Source organism: Triticum aestivum, chromosome 6D, assembly GCF_018294505.1.
Source record: "Triticum aestivum cultivar Chinese Spring chromosome 6D, IWGSC CS RefSeq v2.1, whole genome shotgun sequence".
Taxonomy (NCBI): Eukaryota; Viridiplantae; Streptophyta; class Magnoliopsida; order Poales; family Poaceae; genus Triticum; species Triticum aestivum.
In genome coordinates, this window is record NC_057811.1 from 234,326,561 (window position 1) to 234,345,409 (window position 18,849).

Consider the following 18,849-nt stretch of genomic DNA (forward strand, 5'->3'; position numbering starts at 1 on the left):
GTGGCCTCGAAGATGAGGTGCTCCTCCAAGATCTGGTGATCGGCATGCATGGCAGCCATAGCGACCTCGTCCACGCGTGCGGCCGCGATTTGCTTCTCCGCTGCCAGATGCTACTGAGCTCCATGTTATACTGCGTGCAAAATGACTGTGGGCGGCACTTAATTGGAGGACGGGGCCAGTGATTTCGGCGGAAGGTGTTGTGCCATCGGTCGGGGCATGTGGGACGGGGAAGGAGGAGGATGGTATGGGTGGGGTGTGGATTACCTAACCATATCGATGAGGCCGTGCAGCAAGAAGAAGGGTCGTCGGCGAGGAGGCCGCGTAGCAAGAAGAAGGGTCGGCGGCAAGGAGGCAGCGCTACAAGAAGAAGGGTTGCCGGCGAGGAGGCGACGCTGCAAGAAGAAGGGTCATAGGCGAGGAGGCTGAGCTGCCAGTAAGAAGCAGTGAAGTTTTGAACTTGGAAAGCAAGGAGCAACAGTGGGAATGTGGCTTTTGGTGGGAGGGAGGGGGCTAGGAGATAGATATTTCCGCGGTGGCAGAAAAATTTCGCTCGGTGCTGTGAGAAACTAGCGCGCAAGTGTGGTTCAAGCGCGGGTGATGGACTGTAGACGATAAAGCTTCCTGCGTAAGCCAGACAAGACGGTGCGCCAAGATATTTTATATCGCATCCCACATGATTCTTGCTAGTAAACTGTTTGTGGTATACCTGATTTTTTTCATTTTGTTCGGAAAGAGAAAATGGTGTTACTGAGGGAAATCATGGTGTTTGAATTGCTAGAACATTTATCTACAGTGAACATGCAACTATATGAGTGTCGTGTTAAAATTTGGAATTATTCCATGTTCGTTTGGCATTTTTATGAATTAATTGAGTTTCTAGGCATTTAATGTGCATAGTTCAAATTTGAACTACAAGCACATGCTCCAGTGCACCAAAGTTTGTTGAAAAATCACATGTGTGTCTTTGGGTGAATTTATAGGTCCCATCCAAGAATGGGAATGAAATTCAAACATCTGGGCATCGTGGCTTGGCCGGAAACATTGAGAAACTTGGTTTCTAAATTCCTGCAAATCCCAAACGCGCCTGAAAATCATGAAACTTGGCATGGTGTCAATTCATGGCACCAGCATGTTGTGGTAAAAAAAATTGGCCGAATGGGACAAGTTTTGGCATAAGCTTCTTGCAAATTGTAGCTTCTCTGAAGAAGGCGTGTGGTTTCGAGAGGGAACGTGTCACCTTTGTGTGTGAAACGACATACGCTGCCCCCCTCTTGATTTTTTTACAAAGCAAACATAGAACTATATGAGTGTCGTGTTTAAATTTGGAATTATTCCAGATTCGTTTGGCCCTTTTTATGCATTAATTGAGTTTCTGGGCATTTAATGTGAATAATTCAAATGTGCACCAAGATTGGTTGAAAAATCACATGTATGTCCTTGGGTGAATTTCTAGGTCCCATGCAAGAAATGGGAATGAAATTCAAATATCTAGGCGTCGTGGCTCGGCCGATAACATTGAGAAACTTGCTGTAACACCCCCAGTGTCATGCTACAGTAATCTCCCCCTAATGGTGCCTTGTAATCTAGTTTGACTAAGTCAAATTGCCTTTGATAAAGATCCAAGCCAATTTCAAAATTCAAATTTCAAGTGAAAGATTTAAATTCCCAAATAAGAAAATAAAAAGTTCATGTGTTGGCAAATAATCCATAGTTAATTGTGGTGGAGAAAAACTATGTCACTTGTTTGGTTAATGAAAAGTTGTCACCCAAAAATAGTACCTAAAGAACCTTTTTTAATCCAATTTCATTTAAACAAAATTCAGATGAAATTATCTTGCCTCAAAACCTTTTATGGCAGTGCTAAATATTGCAAAGTATTTATGTGGCACAATTCCATATTTTACAAAACTCTTTTTGTGGCCTAACAATATGCAAAATAGAAAAAGAAAAAGAGAGAGAAAGGAATAGAGGCCTATGGTACCAATGGGCTCTAGGTCCACAGTGGAGGCCCAACCCACCACTGTGTCTCCTTCAACCCCTCGCCTTGGATGCTGCTCGTCCGTTCACACGCGGATGCCGCGCGCGTCAGTGATCCCGCAGCTCCGAGGCGTGGATAAGGCCACCCCTCGCCCTCTCCACGAACCCTAGACGCCCACTTCCCGCCTCTCGCCCCAGATCCCCTTTCTCTCGCTCCCCTATCCCTCTCTGCTTTGCTCCTCGAGTAGGGAGATCGCCGAGTCATCGTCGCCCACGTGCACCGGCGCCACTCCGAGCCACCGAAGATTATCCAGCCGCTCTGTCGTGCTCGTCAACGTCCCCTATGCCATCGGATCGAGGACGCGACGCCACCACGTCGGCGCACGCATCACCGTCTCCGTTTGCCTCTGCCTCGGCTGCCACATCAATCCGCCACTCTACTCTGACCACACCGGCTTTCCCCGAGCACGCCTACAGCTCTGCGGTGAGCTCCTCTCCCAGCTCCCAATGTTTCCCCTTCGAATCCATCACCGTATATGCCGTCCCATGCTTAAAACTTTGGAAAATCATAGTAATTAAACTGTGAGTGAATGAAAATAATTTATATATGAAAGTTACTGAGAAAAATCCAAAGAATCCGAATATACAATTCGTCCATCTGTCACATGCCCCTAGCATGCTGAACATGGAACCGTCCCCTCTCTTTCATCTATCCGGAGAATGCCAAACATCGAGAAAACCCCTCCGGATGTTTTCCCTCTCCGTCTGCAATGTGTAGTACTACCACTACTGCAGGATGCTGCTAACGCGACACTATGATTAGAGACCCTTCGAGAAACTGTGTGCGATGCAATAATCGCAACGGTGCTGTATGAAAACTGTCAGAAATGTATAAAACGTTTGTGATGACGGATGCATCAAACACGGTTTAGGTTTTAGTTGCGTGTGCGATGAAGGGCATATAGTTCAGTTCAATTAACTGTTTGCGATGAGGAGGAACAAAAGAAACGGGCAGTCAGATGAAGGCGTGTGCGATACACAACATACGGTTCACTCGGATGAACTGTTTGTGATTAGGCAACACAAAAGAAACGATCAGCCAGATGAAGGTGTGTGCGATATACAACATACGGTTCACTCGGATGAACTGTTTGTGATTAGGCAACACAAAAGAAACGGTCAACCAGATCAATGTGTGTGCGATATACGCATGCGGTTCACTCGGCCCTTGTCATCAGTGTGTGACCTCTGTGGCAACCGTTCGCTCCCCAGGTGCCTCCTCGTGTACCATGGCAACCGTCCACCGCCTCTTCGCCTTTCCCTCTCGATTTGGAACTGCTGATGCACGCTCTTCCTCCCTCCTCCATTCGCCTTCACCCTTCCTTCTGCCATTGTTCGATCATCTTCTCCATGGAGGGAACAGGCCGGAAACGACCCCGTTATTCTTGCCCCGATCTGAATGATGACGCGGTGGAGGAACTCATTGATTGGTGCGACGTCATCACCTCGGCTAGCATGGCAGGTTCGTTCAAGACCATTCTCGACTAAACTAATAACATCATTACAAGGAACCCAAGGGTCCAGGAGCGGTTTGATCTCCCCTATCTTCTTCGTCGTGACCCTGCTGACTGGCGCGGGGACGAGGGAAGCCTCGCCTTGTGCAAGTTGATGCCGCTTGATAATGATACGTATGATGTTAAGATGCCATCGCTTGAGGGCGAGGCTTGGGCAGGCGCAAATGGAGATTGGGTTGTTTACATTGGGTACAACTGCGAGTGGGAACTTGTGAATGTGTACACTCATCACCGGGTTCCACTTCCAAAAATCTTAGATGACTGCCCAGAGGTTGAGGACACCGGTATTCTACGTGAGTTCAAATACGATCATGGTGACTGTCGTCTACGGAAGATAGCAATTTGTTGAGTTCCCAGCCGCTCTTGGGATTACTCGAACTATGAAGTTATTGCTATCTTCGACAAGCTTGTTGCCTTCCTTACTTCCACGCCTCGATGGATATTGCTCAAAAATCAATTTCTGTACACGGATGAGTACTGTGATGCAATTCAATATGAGGGTCTTGTGTTTGCTGCAACCACTCGTGGCACTGTTTTTGCATGGAATCATCATGCTTTCGCTACGTTTGTCTTCCACCGTAATTATAATTGTTTCATCCACATGCATGCGGGTCAGCTAGTTTCCCTTTACTAATTAATTAACCTTCTTGTGTTTCCAAGGTCCTGTGAACATTCCACCACCTATACTTTTAAATTTTTATAACCAAGGGGGGGATGACGATGCTGATGATCACGAGCATGAGGACGAGCTGGACCCATATACACAGTGGCGCCTGGCAACTTATTCCGATGGATCACCACTTCTTCTTGTCTGTATACAGGGCACTGCTAATGTTACTAAGGAAGCAGGTGTTGTCTCGCATGGTCGCACTCTCCGGACCTATTCCAACATCCGTTGCAGGGTATTCGGGATGGATACTGGTGTACTAGCACCAACACCTTCTCCCTGGTTCAGTATTGAAAGTCTTGGAGGAAACTCGCTCTTCCTTGGAACTATCCAATGATGGTGGAAGGCGATCCAGCTGCTGTTGACACAACGTTACCACCATTTATGAGAAGCAACTGTATCTATACCTCGGACATTGCTATGCTTCCCTACTGTCCCAATATGGGTCCTGACATAGGCCGCTTCATCCTGGATGATCAGTCCTGCGTTAGTCTCGAGATTGACAGTTGATAATCCCCAAGTGCAGGGAATCATCATAGCAATTCCCAATGGTGGAAGTGATAAGCATGGAGTGTAGAACCCACAAGGAGCTAAAGGTAAGATCAATATTCTCTCAAGTCCTATCTGCCACTGATACGACTCTACGTACACCGAGCGTTTGCTTCCAACTAGAAACGAGAAATAAAACTACGTTCTGGGTATGAAGAGGATAACTTTGCAGGATATCGGAGAGCTAAAATATAAAAGTAGGTGTTGTTATCATGAAGTTAGAATATATTACTAAATATTAGAAATAGCGAGTGTGGAATAATGATGGATCGGTGTGCGGAATTGTCCTAGGCAATTGTTAACAAGACTGGTAATCACTATTGCAATTTCATATGAGGGAGAGGCATAAGCTAACATACTTTCTCTTCTTGGATCATATGCACTTATGATTGGAACTCTAACAAGCATCCGCAACTACTAAATATCATTAAGGTAAAAAACAACCATAGCATTAAAGCATCAAGTCCCCTATATCCCATACACAACAACCCCCTTACTCAGGTTTATGCTTCTGTCACTCAAGCAACCCACTATAAGAGAATCATGAACGTATTGCAACACCCTACAGCGGGAATCCCTCACGCTTGCGCGACAGAGAGGGCACAATAGGACAGCACCAAAATAAAACATACAACTCATACCAATCTAGATCATCAATCAACCCAAAGACAAAGGATATCTACTGAAAACATCATAGGCTGGCAACACATCATTGGATCATAATATGTGGCATAAAGCACCATGTTCAAGTAGGGATTACAGCGGGGTGCGGGAGAGTGGACCGCGTAAAAGAGATGAGGATGGTGATGTTGATGAAGACGATCACCGAGGCGATGATTCCCCTCCTGATGGCACTCCAGCGCGACCGAGAGAGAGAAGGAGAGGTTCTCGCCCTTGTGCTTCCTCCTCCATGGCCTCCCCCCTACATGGGGAGAGGTTCTTCCTCTGGTCCTTGGCCTTCATGGCGATGATGACCCCTCCGAGATCCTCCTCCATGGCCTCCAGTGATGTTTGCCCCCTCCGGCACGGTGCCAGAGAGGGCCTAGATTGATTTCTCGTGGCTACAGAGGCTAGCGGCGGTGGAACTTCCGATCTAGGTTATTTTCTGGAGGTTTTTGTATTTATAGGAATTTTTGGTGTCAGTTTCACGTCAAGGGGTCTCCGAGTCGTCCACGAGATAGGGGGCGCGCCCAGGGGGTAGGGCGTGCCCTCCACCCTCGTGGACGGCTCGGGACTCTTCTGGTCCATCTCCGATGTTCCGTGGGCTTCTTCTGGTCCATAAAAAATCATCAAAAATTGGCACGTCAATTGGACTCCGTTTGGTATCCCTTTTCTGTAAAACTCTAAAACAAGGAAAAAACCGAAATTGGCACTGGGCTCTAGGTTAATAGGTTAGTCCCAAAAATCATATAAAATAGCATATAAATGCATATAAAACATCTAAGATGGATAATATAATAGCATGAATACTCATAAATTATAGATACATTGGAGATGTATCAGCATCCCCAAGCTTAATTCCTGCTTGTCCTCGAGTAGGTAAATGATAAAAGAAATAATTTATGAAGTGTGAATGCTAGCAAGTGCACAAGTTTGATAAATGATAATTTCAATCACCTTTTCTAGCCATCATTATATGTCATAACAGTATCTCATCATATAAAACTTTTCATGATCAAGTAACAAGCTATTCACATCTTAAAGTATAGATCATAAACTTTCTTGAAACTAACAAACTATTTTTTCAGTCATCAAACAATTGCATTTCATCTTATTTTCAGGAAGGGTCTATGTCAGAGCTTTGATTTAGCAAACTCCACATACTCAACTATCATTTAATCATTCACAATTGCTAACACTCATGTGATATTTATGGGTTCAAAGTTTTAATCGAACACAGAGAAAGATAGGGGCTTATAGTTTCGCCTCCCAACCTTTTACCTCAAGAGTAATGTCAACAATAATACTTTATGAAAACCTACATCCAAGGGGATATATATATCCGGATCGCTCCAACACAAAGTGCTTGCCAAAGGAAAAAGTGTAAAAAGGAAAGGTGAAAATCACCATGACTCTTGTATAAGGGTAGAAGGTAAAAGTAAAAGATAGGCCCTTCGCAGAGGGAAGCAGAGGTTGTCATGCGCTTTTATGGTTGGATGCACAAAATCTTAATGCAAAAGAACGTCACTTTATATTGCCGCTTGTGATAAAGACCTTTATTATGCAGTCCGTCGCTTTTATTTCTTCCCTATCACAAGGTCGTATAAAGCTTATTTTCTTCGCACTAATAGATCATACATATTTAGAGAGCAATTTTTATTGCATGCACCAATGACAACTTACTTGAAGGATCTTACTCAATCCATAGGTAGGTATGGTGGACTCTCATGGCAAAACTGGTTTAAGGGATGTTTGGAAGCACAAGTAGTATTTCTACTTGGTGCAAAGAATTTGGCTAGCACGAGAAGGAAAGGAAAGCTCAACATGTTGGATGATCCAAGACAATATAACGTTTCGGATATAGGAAAACATAACCCATTAAGTTGTCTTCCTTGTCCAACATAAACCTTTTAGCATGTCATATTTTAATGAGTGCTCACAATTACAAAAGATGTTCAAGATAGTATATTTATATGTGAAATCTCTCTTCCTTCAATATTCTTTCATGAATTGTTCAAGTGACCAATTCTGCGTTTGCTAACTTTCAATAAGTTTGCTACCTATACTTATTCTGTGTGAAGTCATTACTCCCCATGGTATAAGCATATGAAACATATATAAATTCATATTTATGATATTCAATTCATTCAACCATTTACTCATAGGATGTACGTGAAGCACGTGAGTAAATGACAAACTACTCCAAAAGATATAAGTGAAGGACACTGAGTAGTCAAATAATTAACTAGCCATGGGAGGATTCTTTTTCATTCAAGATTTCAGATCCAATGATTTTATTCAAACAGCAAGTAAAATTGAAAATACGCTCCAAGCAAAACACATATCATGTGACGAATAATAATATAGCTCCGAGTAAGGTATACCGATAGTTTTGAAGACGAAAGAAGGGATGCCTTCCGGGGCATCCCCAAGCTTAGGCGCTTGAGTCTTCCTTGAATATTACCTTGGGGTGCCTTGGGCATCCCCAAGCTTAGGGTCTTTCCACTCCTTATTCTCCTCATATCGATATCTCACCCAAAGCTTGAAAACTTCAATCACTACTAGAAATCCACACTTTACCTAGGGCCATATACCCTAGGTGAAAAGCAAAAAACCATAGGGAAAGACTTTACCTAGAGCTTGCCCTAGGTAAAGAACCCTAGGTGTAGTATAGTCGGGAAAGAGCTCTTTCCCTAGAGTGCATGAGGAAGCCCTAGGGAAACCATCTTTACCTAGGGGCACAAACCCTAGGGAAAGACTGTAGGGTCCATCTAAATTGTGCCACCCTGCAACTTTCCCTAGAGTTCTTTCCCTACCAGATGTTTGAATAATACCCTAGGGATACATCATATTCATATCTTCCCTGTACAAATATGAAATTTGAATATAAATTCATATCAACCATAATTCAAATAATTAAATCAGAGCAAAATTTTAAATTTGTAAATCACATCCAAAATTCATCATACACCACATCAGATTCATAATCAATGAACACATACATCAGATATGTAGTCAACTGAAGGCCAAATTCAAAAAATAAGCTATGACAAGTTAGTCGTTGCAACTAGAACACTGTGACCAACATGTACAAGCATTGTTGGTCACGCCGAGTATCAAATAAACTTGTTACAGCATGCTATCTATACATGCACCCGACATCATTAACTATCAAGAGGTTGGCTTCCGAGGAGTGACAAGCTGAGGTAGTTCCAGATGCATTATCAATAAAAATCCAAACATCCCTGCAACACCAGCGTCAGGCTCCAGAATCAAATCTTGTGGAGAAGCATCCAGAGTGACATTATGGTCCTGAAATTATGATGACAAGCAGTTTAGCACATAGTTATAAGGCGGGTATTCTGGTAGAATTTTGGAAGCATAATTACAATGTGCACAATATGGACAGGACAAGAGAATGTAATCCCTCCCCACAGCACACATAGCCCTGGCAATAATATGATCATACTTCGCACCGAAGCAGCAGAACCATACATACCACCACACATAAAGCTTTGCTCATCGCAAAAGCAGGCATTTGAACATCAGAATTGCAGGAACATACAAAGTTTGTATAATCCGAAGTTAATTTCAGAAAAGTTACATGATCTGCATGTTGCTAAGCACACAAATTTAGTGGTTCTTGGCTCTTTTCAAGGATCTGCAAGACAAGGTCCCGGTTGTGAAAACATACATGTCCAGTTAAGTGATGTGTTGTGTACCCACTACTCAGATCATGCTTACTCTGTTCTACAGGAAAAATGAAGCAAAGGAAAGGATAGCTCTATGGATTAGTGTTCCCCTAGTTCTGTAAAGCTTCAGCTGAATTTGAGCCGCAGAAAAAGCAGAAGAAACTAATCAATCAAAATATACTAACTCTATTGATGTGGTTTTCATAGCTCCCAATTACAATAATAGAGGTAAAATAATTTTCTCATATTTCATTGGATGTTGATTTTATGAATGGAAACGAATTTAAGCAAATCATCACTCTAAAATCTATAACTGGCTGAAGCAAAATGGTCTTACATCCATGCAAGAGCTCTTCCCCTATGAGATGCATGTGCATATGCTGGTGAATCTGTATCCCAAGTTGATGTTGCTTCTCCAAGCTAGAAACACCAATGTAGCCTTTAAACATTCATCGGTACCTTTAAATCACAAAAACATTCAGTCAGGAAATATGTTTTAAGTTGAAAAATATGTTTTAAGTTAACAAAATGGGATCATTAGAAGGAAGATTGTTCCAGTAACCATCGCGATTTCCCTGAAAAGATAGGATATAGAATACCTATCAACAACTTTGGTTGCTTTGCCCACACAAACAATCAACAATCTAGTTGACATAGTATCCAGAGTACTAGCATGCAACGGCAGAGCTTCACAGGGGCGAACCTGGGCGGTTGCCTCCCAGCGAAAATGAAAAAAATTAGTACCAGGTAGTAGTACTGCACACTACAACCCATAAGGCACAGTTATCACATCCTTCTCACGCTCTGCATAGGAGACAAACAAGCAGCGAAACAATACTGTAGCGCGCCTTCTACTCTTTTGTCTAGCGCGGACTTTGCGACCGGTGACGCGTGAGCATGGGGTCGGGGAGCCAGAACACAGGCCACTGGAGCTTACTAGCGTTGGGGCCAGATGCCAGAGGCTGGTGGTTAGAGCTCCTGGGCTCGTCTAGTCGCGGTCGTGCTTAGGCATCAGGCCACTGCCGGTGTCATGTACAAGTGAGGCTATGAGCAGCAAGAGCAGTCTAGCCTCACTCTCCCCACTGGGAATTTAATCCTGCTATACTGAAGTGCCAAGCTTGTATTTTCTACTTCGAAGATTATTAAGACAATGCTACGTAATATGTTGGAAGATGATTTTTTATCCAGTAGCTTATGTTAAGCACGGAGAGTAAAATCACAGTCAACAATTTCTTATGCAATTTAGGAGCGGGAAGAAACAAAGAGCTGATCCTTAGTGTTTAACTCAATACTACATATTTATTTAGTATTTTGGTTCAGTTTCATTTGTTACCAAGTAGCTTATATATAATTAATGTTAGAAATGTATTTTGTAAGCTAATGTGGATAGGATCAATGTAATTATCTATGTTCTCAGTATTCTGCAAAATCTAACTTGTTTAAGTGGATGGCGTCCGCATATCCGTGAGTGACCGCGAACAGAAAAATAATCTAAGAGGGTTGTTAAACTAACAAAGATTAATGCAATTTTTGCTTCGCGGACATGCAGATGCCTCCACTTGCATCCCTTATACGTGTATTTGTATTTGATTTTTTGTTTTACCTTCGCCCCTCCTAAGATTTCTTTCAAGCTCCGCCACTATTAGCATGGACAACCTGCATCATAGTAGCCATATATCTGTCTTTAATTCTGAACTTGAACTTAAAAGATTTACCCACTAGATCTTGTATGTGAAAATGCTACTTTTAAGTTCTAGATCTGGACATAACGGGCACGCTGAACATCTAAATTGATAGACTTGTAAGCTCTGGATCTGGAAACGTGCAAGCGGAAACACCTAAATGAATAGACATGTACTACTAAACCTACATGAGCGGATGTGCAAAGGGGAAACTGATATTCTGCCACAACGTCAAGCTAGCCGAGAGCAGTAGTGAAGTAACCTATGCATAATTTCTTGACAAGCAAATCACAGAGACGAGCCTCGCTTCCAGGATCTGCACACGGAACAAATCAGAACATATACAGCTACCTAAACCAGAGAGCGAGAGACAGGGAGAGAACCTTAGGAGAGAAGTCGAGGTGGTGGGCGCGATCTTGATCTAGCGGGGAGGTGGATGCCGTTATCCTCGCCGTAGTGCTCGAGGGGCAGGAGAGGAGGGGGCGGGGGCGGTGCAGAAGAGTATGGGGCCGTCGGGGAGGAGCTCGCCGGTGACGTAGTGTCAGGGTGGTGCTCGTCAGGGACAACCGCGTCGTGGGGGAGCTCGAGGTGGCGTTGAGAAGGCGACGGTGGCGGCAGTCAGATCTGCGAGAGGACATCGTGCCCACCGCCGGATGGTCCGACTCGGTCACCGATGTTGGGGAGAAGGGGAGGAAGAGGCTACGCGGTGGAGCAGGGCCGGTAGGGGCGCGACGGGGTGGTGGCGCACGGCGGGCCATGCGATGGGGCCATGGGGAGATGAAGATTGAGGAGAGAAGGATGGGGGATTTTCTCTGGCGGCGGGGGGCGGCGAAGGCTTGAGGCACGGGTGAAGGAGACCAAATTTAGCCAAAATTTTTGACACTGCGAGCCCTTTCTCCCTTTGCTATCTCACTGCAGAATGGGCCCTCATGCGCAGGGGCAAATAAAAGGCGTGCGCCGTCGACGCGGGAGGCCATAGCTTGGTGGTTTTTCGGGGTGGATGGTAAGCACGTGGCACCAGTACTTTGGGAAATTTTATTTTCCAGTTTTTTTGCAGCAAAATTGTCTTTCCCTAGAGGGGCACTATTCATTACTTTTCTTTCCCTTGAGGAGATTAATAAGCTCTAGGTGAAGGCCTTGGCCCTAGGTAAAACGTAGATTTCTAGTAGTGAATCACACAAAACTTAACGGAACTTCGTGAGATAGGTTAGTATGATAAAGAGTAAACCATTCACTTTGGTACTGTCAAAGACAAGGTTCATAATTGTTCTCAAACAATTCCTACTGTACCATATCATTTCTACAATTTATATTGAGAAATATAATCCATAGAAACTAGAAAACAAGCAAACTATGCAATGAAAACAGAATCTGTCAGAAACAGAACAGTCTGTAATGATCTGAACAGCAACCATACTTCTGCTACTCCAAAAATTATGAAATAACTTGGTGGACGTGAGGAATTTGGCTATTAATCTTCTGCAAACAGAATCAACTCAAAAGCACTCTTATGTAAAAATGGCAGCTAATCTCGTGAGCGCAAAGTTTCTGTTTTTTACAGCAAGATCACATTAACTTTCACCCAAGTCTTCCCAAAGGTCTTACTTGGCACTTTATTGAAACAAAAGCTATAAAACATGATAATTATAGTAGCTTAATCATGTATACACTCAAAACCAGTAATGGTAAATATTGGGTTGTCTCCCAACAAGCGCTTTTCTTTAGTGCCTTTTAGCTAGGCATGATGATTTCAATGATGCTCACATAAAAAGAAAAGAATTGAAACATAAAGAGAGCATCATGAAGAATATGACTAGCACATTTAAATCTAACCCACTTCCTATGCCTAGGGATTTTGTGAGCACATAATATATAGGAACAAGAATCAACTAGCATAGGAAGGCAAAACAAGTATAACTTCAAAACTTTAAGCATATAGAGAGGAAACTTGATATTATTGCAACTCCTACAAGCATATATTCCTCCCTCATAATATTTTTCAGTAGCATCATGAATGAATTCATCAATATAACCATCACATAAAGCATTATTTTCATGATCTACAAGCATAGAGAATTTTCTACTCTCCACATAAGCAAAATTCTTCTCATTTGGAATAGTGGGGTCACTAATTCCTAAAGTTGACACTCTTCCAAACCCGCTTTAGATGATAGTATTATTCATACTCCAAAAGATATAAGTGAAGTTCATGGAGCATTCTACAATTAATATAGTCTAACCAATATCCAAGCTCAAAATATATAAGTGAAGCACGCGAAGCATTCCATAAAACCATACTCAAAAGATTTAAGTGAAGCGCAAAGAGCATTCTATAAGGTCATACTCAAAAGATTTAAGTGAAGCACATGGATCATTATATAAATTGATGAAGGGATATCTCATACTAGCATGGTTCTTAAAGAACAAAAAACACAAGGGACACAAATCATGTGAACAAAACAAAAACCGAGGTATACCGATAATTGTTGAAGAAGAAAGACGGGATGCCAACCGGGGCATCCCCAAGCTTAGATGCTTGAGTATCCTTGAAATATTTACTTGGGGTGCCTTGGGCATCCCCCAGCTTGAACTCTTGCCTCTCTTTATTCTTCTCATATTGATAGCTCCTCGATCTTCGAACACTTCATCCACACAAAACTTTAACAAAAACTTTGTGAGATCCGTTAGTATAATAAAGCAAATCACTACCTTTAGGTACTGTTGCAAACTTATTCCAATTTCATATTAGAACTATATCTACTGTATTCCAACTTCACCATGGTTCATACCCCCCGATACTACTCATAGATTCATCAAAATAAGCGATCAAAACATTGAAAACAGAATCTGTCAAAAACGGGACAGTCTGTAGTAATCTGGAAGTTTAGTAAACTTCTGTAACTCCAACAAATTCTAAAAAATATTACAATTTAAAAAATTTGTACAGAAGTAATGTGCAAAAAGTTTTAGACCCATTTGACTTTCCAGTAAAAAATGTAAATTCACGCACTACAGCCAAAGTTTCTGTTTTTGTACTGCACATAGTAAACAAGCAATCTAATCATCCTAAAACCAAAGCTTGGCACATTATTTTTATAATACAATGGATATATACAAGGGGATAATTATTTTCAGAGAAGCTTCCATGATTTGTTTTACATTGTTTCCATGACCATGAACACAAGTGTTCAAGGTCGACCCTCACTTCTCCAATGCATAACCTTCCAATCACTTCTCTTATTGAAAAAACTTTTTATGCATGAGAGGCAAGTAAATTTTTTGGTATTTTCATTCTTTTAATTTTTTTGTATGTTTCACCCACAACTAAATAAAAACAAAAAGGAAAAACAAAATCTACTTAGTGAAGAAAGCAAACAAGCACACACGAGAATATCAACCCCACGCTATTGCTCCCCGGCAACGGCGCCAGAAAAGAGCTTGATAATCCCCAAGTGCAGGGAATCATCGTTGCAATTCCCAATGGTGGAAGTGATAAGTATGGAGTGTCGAACCCACAAGGAGCTAAAGGTAAGATCAATATTCTCTCAAGTCCTATCTACCACTGATACGACTCTACGGACACCGAGCGTTTGCTTCCAACTAGAACGAGAAATAAAACTACGTTGTGGGTATGAAGAGGATAACTTTGCATGATATCGGAGAGCTAAAATATAAAAGTAGGTGCTGTTATCATGAAGTTAGAATATATTACTAAATATTAGAAATAGCGAGTGTGGAATAATGATGGATCGGTGTGCAGAATTATCCTAGGCAATTGTTAACAAGACCGGTAATCACTATTGCAATTTCATATGAGGGAGAGGCATAAGCTAACATACTTTCTCTTCTTGGATCATATTCACTTATGATTGGAACTCTAGCAAGCATCCGCAACTACTAAAGATCATTAAGGTAAAACCCAACCATAGCATTAAAGCATCAAGTCCCCTATATCCCATACGCAACAACCCCCTTACTCGGGTTTATGCTTCTGTCACTCAAGCAACCCACTATAAGCGAATCATGAACGTATTGCAACACCCTACAGAGGGAATCCCTCACGCTTGCGCGACACGGAGGGCACAATAGGACAGCACCAAAATAAAACATACAACTCATACCAATCTAGATCATCAATCAACCCAAAGACAAAGGATATCTACTCAAAACATCATAGGATGGCAACACATCATTGGATCATAATATGTGGCATAAAGCACCATGTTCAAGTAGGGATTACAGCGGGGTGCGGGAGAGTGGACCGCGTAAAGGAGATGAGGATGGTGATGATGATGGTGATGTTGATGAAGACAGTCACTGAGGCGATGATTCCCCTCCCGATGGCACTCCGGCGCCACCGAGAGAGAGGAGAGGTTCTCCCCCTTGTGCTTCCTCCTCCATGGCCTCCCCCCTAGATGGGGAGAGGATCTTCCCTTGGTCCTTGGCCTTCATGGCGATGATGGCCCCTCCGGGATCCTCCTCCATTGCCTCCGGTGATGATGCCCCCTCCGGCAGGGTGCCAGAGAGGGCCTAGATTGATTTCTCGTGGCTACAGAGGCTTGTGGCGGCGGAACTTCCAATCTAGGTTATTTTCTGGAGGTTTCTGTATTTATAGGAATTTTTGGCATCAGTTTCACGTCAGGGGGGTTTCCAAGTCGTCCACGAGATAGGGGGAATTCCCTCCACCCTCGTGGACAGCTCGGGACTCTTCTGGTCCATAAAAAATCGTCAAAAATTGGCACGTCAATTGGTCCGTTTGGTATTCCTTTTCTGTAAAACTCAAAAACAAGGAAAAGACAGAAACTGGCACTGGGCTCTAGGTTAATAGGTTAGTCCCAAAAATCATATAAAATAGCATATAAAACATCCAAGATGGATAATATAATAGCATGAATACTTCATAAATTATAGATACGTTGGAGACGTATCAACAGTAGCTGGCCCTTCCCAGAGAATCACTTCTGGTTCAAATCAAGCGTTTCCAACGCCGACGAATGGTTGAGCTGAAGTTCATTTCATCGATTTGTTATTTGTTGTGTGAGAAAAACTTTGCTAGAATGTTTCCGTGGAAATGATCTATAATCCAACGTGTATCCTCGTTGTCGTTGTGGGCTGATGACTCGTTGTATGTAATCAATGGTACATTTGCATATGCGTCCATCAACTCACACCTGCTAGTGGTGTCCATATGAACAGTGTTAGTGATTTTAGTTGCAAAAATTAGATAGTGCTAGTGATTTTTAGATGCATATTTTGACAAATCGCAGTCTTACAAGGTTGACAAATGGTAATGTTACTAGATAAAAAAATGTCAATCTTTCCAGTTTGACAAATGCCAACATACCCAAAATGATAGATATGCAAATCTTACCCAATTGTTTGTAAGTGGTTGCACACGGGTCATGCAAAACAACCGTTTGCGTTGAAGGGATGCAGGAATCCTGCTCGGCACATTTTCCCTTGGCTTCCTGGGGAAGCTGTCGGTTTGCATCCGGGTGTTCTAACTAAAACGTTTGCGATGAGTGTTTTATATTTGAAAACCATTGACATTTTTTAAAAGAAAATCGTTTGATGAGTCTGTACATTAAGAGAGCAAAACGCAAGTTTGTTCAAACCATATCTTTCATTCAATCACACTGCGAATTTATATTCATATGATCGAGAATTCGAGATACAGTATTAAACCACAAAAAACTATTTCCAGCGGCGGCGGAGGCAGCGTGCCGCGCCATCGTTGTCGTTGTCGTCCTCCGGGACGCCGTTGTTGAAGTCTTCAAGGCAGCACAAAGTGTTCTTCACTTGTAAATCAAACATCATGTCGTCGCGCGATCGATGGGCGGGGCGCGGGAGGACGACAACTGGCACCGCTGAGAGGTAGCGGTCGATGGCAGCATCCAAAGCCGCTGAGGGGGGCGCGCGCACGGGCATGGGCACGGGCGCAACGGGTGCAGCCAAACGAATGGGGGCCGGCTCCATGGTGGGTAGATGAGGACATCAATACCATTGTTACACCCACAGCCCCTACTGTTACATATACTGGACCAATTACTAGAGCTCGCGAACGCCAAATAACTTACTAGGTACTTTCATTTCTTGGTAATGATTCTAATGTTCATGAGAATATGATGCTGCCTAAATTGGATACATTTGTTTTGCTTACAAATGAAGGGCCTAGCTTGAAGAAGGATGAACATTGGAGCAAGAACAAGCATGGAGTTGACGGCATGCACAAGGGGAACAAGAACGGAGTTACAAGTGTTGATTTCAGGACTTTGAAGCCACCATAAGGAGTGCATGAAGCCTTGGACGAAATATACAAGATGCCACTTCATAAATTTCGTCTAGAGGCTATTCTAGGTGTTGCGTCACCTTATTATTGGGCCAGGCCCATGTAATTTCGAAATACATAAGTATAGGATGTTTTTAGAGTCCGTATGTGTGGGGAAACAAGGGATAGGGTTGGTTTCGGACCCCTTCCCCAAGGGCCATGAAATTCCCCCCTCTTCCTCCATATATACAGCCCTTAGGGCACCGTTTAGACTTGCGGTTTTGTTTAGATTAAAGTTCGCCATAGCTGCAACTTCGCGTACTTCGTTTATGTTCAACGTCTAGACAAAGCCGTCACAGAACCCCACCTTGATCAATAAAGCTTTCCTCTTATATTCGCAATATCCAGATTGCAATCTTAGTTTCTTCCTTGTTCTTTGTTTGCCTACAGGAAACAGACCTTCGTGGTCAGGTTGATCGTGCTCCGGCGTGGTCAATAACCTCTCGGAGTTGGTTTAGCGATTGCTAAGGCGCGACGTCCTCGCACGTTCGTAGTCGGATCGTCAAAGTCGACTTCCTCCAAAACGATAGCCACCATCTCATCGAAAGATGGGACACCTTTGCCTCTATCAAGTGGTATCAGATTTCCAGGTTGCTCGGTGAGATTTTACAGTTTTTCGTAGTTTAGATCGAGTATGTTCTTCATACCTACATTCAATGAAAAAGCCACACAAAAAAATTAGGGTTAGTTCATCATATCCGAACCAATCTGAGCATTTGCATAATCTTTTAGGGGTTTTGCTTTGTTGAATTTGCGGTTGCATCATCGTGTCAAGTTGCTGGTCTTAGAGTCTACTCTTTTAGAGTTTCGAGTTCTGGTCATAAGTTGTCACGTCGTCGCCGCACCATCATCATCGTCCCTGCCATCTACCACCACCGCTTATCCGCCACCGCTCTGAATCCGTATCCATATACCACCACCGATCCGTATCCATATACCACCACCGCTACCATATACCACCACCGCTGCCATATCCTACCACCAATCCGAGTTCTTTTCATATTAGGTTTGTTTTCGAGATCCATCTATTTTCCGTTTCGTGTTTCCTTGCCTGAGTAGGTATTGGGAAAAAAATCGGCGACCGAAAATATTTTTTCCCTATCCTATTTTTAGGCTTTTCTAAGTCTTTTGAGCCACGTGCCATCATAGTGATTTTTTTGTCGCACTTTTTCGTCGTCGCTGCCCTGATTTTCAAAAAAAATAGTCAAAAAATTTCGTGCCCATCCTGTCATTTTGACCTGGGAAGAGTTTTGAGACACTCGCCATTATAGTGATTTTTCGCAAAAAAAAGGAGCGCAAAAAAAAGAGAGCAATTTTTTTTCCAGAGTGTGCTTTTCCCTTGTTTACGTGCAGCGCCGTGATTTTGTTAGTGTTCTAGGCTCGCGTCTCTAGCACGGTCTAGCCTAGGAACACCACAGTACCGTCGTTGAGCGTTTATTCAACTTTGCATCTCTGAATTGATTATTGCTGACCATTTTTGCTACCATATTATAAGCCTTCCCAGCTCCACATACATCTACATCGTGCGTTTGACTCTCCCTGGTAATCGCTCTATCCAAGCTTTGAGAGTTTTGACTACATCGGTTGCCAATCACCGCCTGCTGCTGGGTAAGAACTGGTAAGAATTTGAGAGTTGCTTGATGGATTTGTGACACCAACCACCACCAAAACTTGTTAGTAGTCTATAGGTTCATATTTTTGTGTGTTTCCATTACTGCTA

The 18,849-nt window shown here is 43.0% G+C and overlaps 1 long non-coding RNA gene across 1 annotated transcript; it reads right to left on the reverse strand.

Moving 5' to 3' along the window:
* Positions 1-8,390: 8,390 nt before the first annotated feature.
* LOC123141448 (uncharacterized) lies at positions 8,391-11,178 on the reverse strand. Its single transcript, XR_006470297.1, has 3 exons — positions 10,723-11,178; positions 9,457-9,578; positions 8,391-8,739 (listed from the first exon to the last, which is right to left on the reverse strand). It is a non-coding gene; the product is annotated as an uncharacterized lncRNA (long non-coding RNA).
* Between the last annotated feature and the right edge of the window lie 7,671 nt (positions 11,179-18,849).